The sequence below is a fragment of the Myotis brandtii genome, unplaced genomic scaffold, assembly GCF_000412655.1.
Source record: "Myotis brandtii unplaced genomic scaffold, ASM41265v1 scaffold594, whole genome shotgun sequence".
Classification (NCBI taxonomy): Eukaryota; Metazoa; Chordata; class Mammalia; order Chiroptera; family Vespertilionidae; genus Myotis; species Myotis brandtii.
Genome location: NW_005370240.1, coordinates 181,153 through 188,749, shown reverse-complemented (window position 1 = coordinate 188,749; position 7,597 = coordinate 181,153).

Sequence of the window (7,597 nt, the reverse complement as noted above, 5' to 3'; positions counted from 1 at the left end):
GCCGCCATCTTGGCTGACAGTTAATTTGCATAAGGATACGCTGATTAGCCAATGGGAAGGGTAGCAGTCGTACGCTAATTACCATGTTTCTCTTTTATTAGTGTAGATAGGCAACTGACTATTTAAAAAGTCATTTTGGAGCAAAAAGGGAAGGCAATTATTATCATCATCGGTCAATTACCATGTTTATCTATTATTAGATAGGATAGGCAACTGACTATTTAAAAAGTCACTTTGGAGCAAAAAGGGAAGGCAATTATTATCATCATCATTACTTTTATTATTTTGTAAATCAGTCAAAATTATGCCTTTTTTATCAGATCTAAATATAATACAAGAATTTTTAAAACATGCAGTAACTGACTATTTAGTCAGGGGCACAGACCTTTTTCCCCCCTTAGATTGTCAAATAAAAAATGACAACAGCCAACTCAACAATAGTTTTCTGGTGTGAATGCCCTGTCTTGAACCATAAATACATATGATAGAGTTGCATTTTATTGGTCACTTTGCATAATACGGTTGTGTCTGACTAGTTAATTCTTAGTACCCAAAATCCTTATATATAAGTACTAGAGGCCTGTTGCTTGAAGAGATTCGTGCAATAGGCCTTCCTTTCCCCTGGCTGCTGGCACCAGTTTTCCTCCGGCACCTGGGACCCAGGCCTCCACTCTGGCCAGGTTCCAGCCGGAGCTGGCCTCGGAAACGTCAGGCCTTGCTGCTGGGGCCAGCCCTGGAGCCGTCAGGCTTCGCTCCACCGCTTGGAGCCTACGTATGCAAATTAACCGCATCTTTGTTTACCGCTCCTTTTTTTTTTTTTTTTTTTCTGGGCCAGCTTTAGCTCTGAGGCCTCGCTGCTGAAAACATCGATACAATGTTGCAGCCAGCTGGCTGAACCTGGCTGACTGACAGCCGGTTTCTGGGGTTTTGTTTAGCTTCTTATTTGCAACATAGTACATAGTTGCTTAGAGTTGCAGTTGAGAGGCCGGCAAGTCAGGCGGGGAACGTTGGAGTCCGCAGTCACGGGAGCAAGCAAGCCTCCCTGCTCGCTTCAGTGCATGGCTGCCGGCCGCCATCTTGGCTGACAGTTAATTTGCATAAGGATACGCTGATTAGCCAATGGGAAGGGTAGCAGTCGTACGCTAATTACCATGTTTCTCTTTTATTAGTGTAGATAGGCAACTGACTATTTAAAAAGTCATTTTGGAGCAAAAAGGGAAGGCAATTATTATCATCATCGTTACTTTTATTATTTTGTAAATCAGTCAAAATTATGCCTTTTTTATCAGATCTGCCGAAAATATAATATATATTTGGTGTGCCGCAGAATTTTAGTAACTCATTTATGTGTGCCATGAAATGAAAGGGTTGAAAATCACTGCTGTAGGCCCTCTGTGGTTCCTCTACAAGTTTAGCACTTCACTCAGCATGGAATAGAGATTGCCCTCACACGTAAGTCCATAAACATGGGCAAACTCATCCAAATGCATTTCTCTGCCTCCATGTGCTGAACAGATTCCAATATTTGCTTGTATTAGGTCGCTTTCCATAGGCTTTATGTAGTTTTTTTTTAGATCTTGTCCAGAATTTATAACTTTAATCTATAGACAGATTAATCCTACAAAATCTACTGTTTGTGCCTTGAATAGGAAACTTCTCAACATTGTTTTGTAACTTACTTCTTTTATCATTACATTTATGGCAATCATCTTCAAAATGTCAAACCATCAATTGGACTCTCTTAACAATTATCCTTTTTAGAAGCATCTGATAACATTGATATAAAAATATTTCTGAAATTCTGCCTTTAATAATGGAGCCAACCTATTAACAGCTAAAGCTTCACTTTTTAAACATACCAAGGAAAACTTGGAATTGAAAATAGATTAAATTAATTTGGAAGGCTCATTTGGTCTGATGGAAAAGCATGCTTCACAGAGTGATATATAAATGCCCTTCTGACCTAATATTTTGGTTCTGATTACATATTATTATGCAGCAAATTATTCCAAAACTCAATGCCTAGTGACTTAAAACAACAATTTGTTTTCTTAATTTTACAATTTTCTAGATCATGAATTAAGAACAAGGCTCCGCAAGGATAGCCAGTCTCTGCTCCATGATATCTTGGGGCCATTGGTTATGGACTCAATGTTTGTGTTCCCCAAAAATATATATGTTGAAATTCTACCCTCCAGTGTGATGGCATAAGGAGACAGGTTCTTTGGGAGGTATTTAGGATTAGATGAGGTGATAAGGTTTGAGTTCTCATAATGGGATTATTGCCCTCGAGTCTGCCATGTGAAGGCACAGCGAGACAATGACCATCTGCAAGAAAGAAAGAGAGCTCTCAACAGGAACTGAAGTGGCTGGTATCTTGGTCTTGAACTTCCCAGCCTCTAGAACTATGAGAAATAAGTATCTGTTGTTTAAGCCACCCAGATTAAGATGTTTTGTATGGCAGCCCTAACTAATTGAGACTCTAGGTCTTTCCAAATATCCCCTCCCTTCCTCCCTGTCTTCCTTCCTTCTTACCCACTCCTTCTTTCTTTCTCTTTCTCTAGCTTCCCATGGAAGCCTCAAGTTAGATTTTTTTACATGATAACTTGGGGCTTAAAGAAAAAGTGTTTCAAGATATAGGAAGTAGAAGCTGATAGATTCCTCAGGCCTGAGACCAGAAGCTGGCACAGCATCACCTTTTCTATAATCTGTTGGTCAAAGTAGTCATGGAGACTACCCAGCACAAGGGGAGACCCACCAAAAATAGACATGTATTTTGTACCATATAATAAATGACAAAATCACTACTTTAAGAGCCTTAAAACTACTCTTTATATATCCTATGGCAAACTGTTCTCCATCTTTATTGAGAAGGTGAATATTTCTCTTTCTACTGAAGAATATGTCATTGTAACATATGAAGTTTGTGTCCAATAGGCATTGCTCTGCTTCCTAATAATTGCCCAAGAATGACTCAAAGTAAATAATTTTAAAATGAAAATAAGTATTTCTGACAGATGTCATCTAATATTTATTTGGCTTGTAGCCAACAGTTCTATACAGTTGGTCAATCATTCAGAAAACTCAAGGTATTCTTTTTAACCAATTTATTTGGAACAATTTACTTAGTACTCATTCTGCTTAAAGTTATATATGTATTTAAGGATTTATTGATTAAAACTATAGAACAGATTTTTGATTGTCACCCAACATTCATTCTTTCTTTATTCCAAAGTAATATAATATAAAGCCAGGCACATATTGTTCAGGATAAAGATTATGTCCCAGTTTTCCTTGAAGCTAGGTATGGCCATGAGAAGATATATTCAAGGAAATGTAAGATGAAGTGGAATGGGATAGCTTTGAGGAATACTTTTTGTCCTTTGCTTTGTATTTCTTTGCTTCATCCTACTGCCTAAAACAAGGATGCTGTCATCTTGCTCATGCAATGAGCGTCACAACTTAGGCAAGAACTCAGATCCTCTATTACTAAAATTTTAAAGTGTTAACAACAACAACAAAAAATAATCCAAAGAAGATATGAGATACAAGAAATATTACTATTTGAAGTGAAATCCTAAAGAGAAGCAGATCTTCACTGAATAAGAAGTTAAAGGGCTCTAGAAGAATGCCATCAAGTAGAAGGTAGACTACATTTAAAGGTATGAAATTCCTTACTTTTCATTCCCATAGTATAAATAGGAAGATGGAAAAGCTAAGTAAAGGGATAAAAGCATTTACTAAAAATCATTCACTAAGACACTAATTTGAAAGAATATATGCACCCCCTATGTTCATTGCAATATTATCCTATATAATAAAAGTGTAATATGCAAATTGACCGAACGGCAGAATGACCGATTACTATGACACACACTGACCACCAGGGGGCAGACGCTCAATGCGGGAGCTGCCCCTGGTGGTCAGTGTGCTCCCACAGGGGGAGCACCACTCAGCCAGAAGCTGGGCTCATGGAGCCTCTCCCACCTCCACTGCAGGCAGATGGTAAGGAGCAAGGGGTCCTGGACTGCGAGAGCCTCAGACTGCGAGAGGATGTCTGACTGCCGGCTTAGGCCCAATCCCCATGGCAGGTGAACATTCCACGAGGGGTTCCAGACTGCAAGAAGACACAGGCCGGGCTGAGGGACCCCCACCTCAGTGCATGAATCTTGTGCACTGGGCCTCTAGTTTATAATAACCAAGATATAGAAGCAGCCCAGGTGTCCATCAGTAGGTGAGTGGATAAAACAGCTATGGTACATTTACACAATGGACTACTATTCAGCCTTAAAAAGGAAAAGAAATTTACCCTTTGTGACAGTATGGACGGTCCTGGAGAACATTATGCTAAGTGAAATAAGCCAGTCAGAGAAAGACAAATACCATATAATTTCCCTCATATGTGATATTTAATGAACAAACTGAACTAATAAACAAAATAGTAACAGACTCATAGAGAATCTATTACTATTGGCCAACATGGCTCAGTGGTTGAGCGTTGACCTATGAACCAGGAGGTCATGGTTTGATTCCCGATCAGGGCACATGCCAGGGTTTCGGACTCAATTCCCAGTGTGGGGTGTGCAGGTGGCAGCCAATCAATGATTCTCTCTCATCATTGATGTTTCTATCTCTCTCTTCCTTTCCCTTCCTCTCTGAAATAAAAATATTTTTTTAAAAAGAGAGAGAGAGCAGGCAGACAGCTCTGTTTGGGGGAGGTTTGTGGAGTAGGGGCTAGAGGCATTGAGCAAAAGAAAGAAAAAGAGAAAGAACTCATGGACATGTACAAAAGTGTGGTGATTGTTGGGGGAAGGAGGGTGGGTGGATGTGGAAGAGGGTATATGGGAGATAAATGGTGATGGAAAATAAATAAATAAATAAAATTATTCAGTCTATTCATCAACATTTTTTAAGGACTGACAAGATGTAAGAAAGGAGATTCCATGTGATAGTGGCAGTTAGAATATTATTGTTTAAATGGTAAAGATTTAGTGATGTAGGATTACACAGCTTTCTCTGTAGAGTCTACACATTACTTGGCTTTGCAATAAGCAATATTTTATTATATGTATTGGTTTTCAATTTTAAAAATTAACATAGAAATTATTATAGTCTTCTAAATTTCATAAGACAATTTTGGTTAAAGAAAAAACATAGTTTAACCATTCAGAGCTCTCTAGATTAGGCTTACATCTTCCTGATCTCTATTCCCAAGATATATGTTTTTTTATTGCCTGGTCTTCTGGACTAGATTATAAACTCTGTGCTGGGAAGTGTAAATGCTTTTCAGCTTTTTTTTCCTCCTCCATAATAAGATTAAAACAATTTCTTATGTGCAAAATACAGAACTGAAAACTACTAGGTAGGTCAGAGGGTCAGAGCACTTTAACAAAATGACCAAAGAGAAATCTTAGAATAAAGTGTTTAAAAATGGAATAGGCAGCTTTGCATAGCAGCATACTCAAAATATTGAAGTGGAGTCTAGATGGCCTTCTTTCTGGGACTTCTGCATGGAGGAGATGTGTATTGAACATCTATGAAGTTTTAGAAGCGATGTTTCTTTACTTCATAGTTTTTCGTAATCATTACAATGATGCTGTTAAGTATGTATGACTACCCCAATTTTGCAGTAGAGGCAACATGAGGCTGAGAGGGGTTCAGTAATTTGCCTTAGGTCATCCAGCTAGAATGAGTTAGAGCCTGAATTTGATGTCATATCTTCCCATTTCAAATCTACATTGCCCTCAAACTCTCTTTTAACTCATCATTTTATGATACTTTGAAATTTACACACACACATCCTATTACCCCACCCAATTACTGAATTCAGACTTGGTAGCAGCATCACCTAATCCTGATGCCCTTTGTGTTATGAATAAGAAGATACTTATTTATCAAAGTCTCATGAGCTTTTAAATTTAGATTAGCTGATAATTGTGCTCTTATTGATGTGGTCTTGAAGTTAAATAGGAGGAAAACAAAATGACTGTTGTTTTTGTCCTGTTTCTGTCTGTATGTAACCTGACAGTTATTGCAAAATGAATGCTATTCCAAATGATTTTTCCACAAAAGGTCATCCTATCACATGCTGTGCATTTAATTCTGTGAATATATTTCTGCCTGGCCTACCATTGTGGAAATGAGACTGCTTGTGTCTAATTGAAAATTTTCAAAGAAATCTGTTCAGAGTCTAAATTTGGTAATCTACCTATCAAACCAATAAAAATGACCTTTCTCATTTTATATTTATAAACTTCTTCTTTGCTATTACTTCTAAGTAAAAAATCTTTGGCAAATACAATTTCAGAGACTTCAAAAAGAATAATTCTATCTGCAGATTATAAAAATATTATACACTCATTATAGAAAATTTAAAATCCACAAAATTTCCAGTGACTTTTACAATATACCTATATTCAGTTTTAATAACCTCCAATATCAGTATGAATGTTGTCACAATAGAAAAATTTACAGATAACAATAAATTATCAGACTTAACATGTTAAAATTCAGTTATAAATATGATGGAGGCACTGCAGCCCTTGCACTGAAATGGTCTAATTAATCCTCCAATTTAGATAGCAAAAATATGGTTTTAAAAGGACCATTGTTGTCCAGCCGACATGGCTCAGTGGTTGAGTATTGACCCTATGAAACAGGAGGTCATGGTTCGATTCCTGGTCAGGGCACATGCTCTGGTGGATCCCAAGTGGGGGATGTGCAGGAGGTAGCTGGCTGATCAACAATTGTCTCTCATCATTGATATTTCTCTCTCTCCCTTTCTGAAATCAATAAAAAATTATATATATATATATACACATATATTATTTCATCTCTTTCCCACATTAATCCATCGTCATGATGAGAAACCAGAGGCTTCTATTTACTGTCATATAGCTACTCCTACAAAACAGAGACTTGAAACCAGTCTTCTGACTTGAGAATCAGAGCTTCACCCCCATTTCCTAAACCGTACCCCACCCCCCGCCTGATCTGGTAAATGAGGTGCCTTCCTGGAACATTTAAGGAGCATTCATAGGCTTACGTACTCCCATTACTTCCTCTTTTGGCCTTTCAGTGGTTTATTATATATCCACCATTTGAGTTTTTATTCTGAATGAAAAATATTAGAAAAGCCATATGAATTTCAAACATTTGGGCTGTTAAAAGTAACATTAATTTATTAGCCTGGCAGAAATTTATTCAACAGGCTTTTTAATGCATTCCAACTTCTAACCCCAATGTTTTAGCTTAGGCATTCATAATTTCTTTCCACATAATCATAATAGCAATCATTTATTCATTCAATAAATATTTATGCCTACTAAATTCAGTCACTGTGTTAGCTGAAGGTAGTAAAAAGAAAAATAAGACACATTTCCAGTTCTCATATGATGTCAATAAGCCTATGTGAAATTATAGCAGCTCAAAGAAAGAATCCTAATTGGTCTCCAGGGCTTCGTTTTTGCCCTGTGCAATCTATCCTGCACCTAGCTGGGCCAATCTTTCTGATATGAAAAATTTTGATTATCTTTTTTTCGGTTTAAAACTTATCTTTGACTGTCCACTTAAGCTGAGCATAGACTGAAGAGAGAGA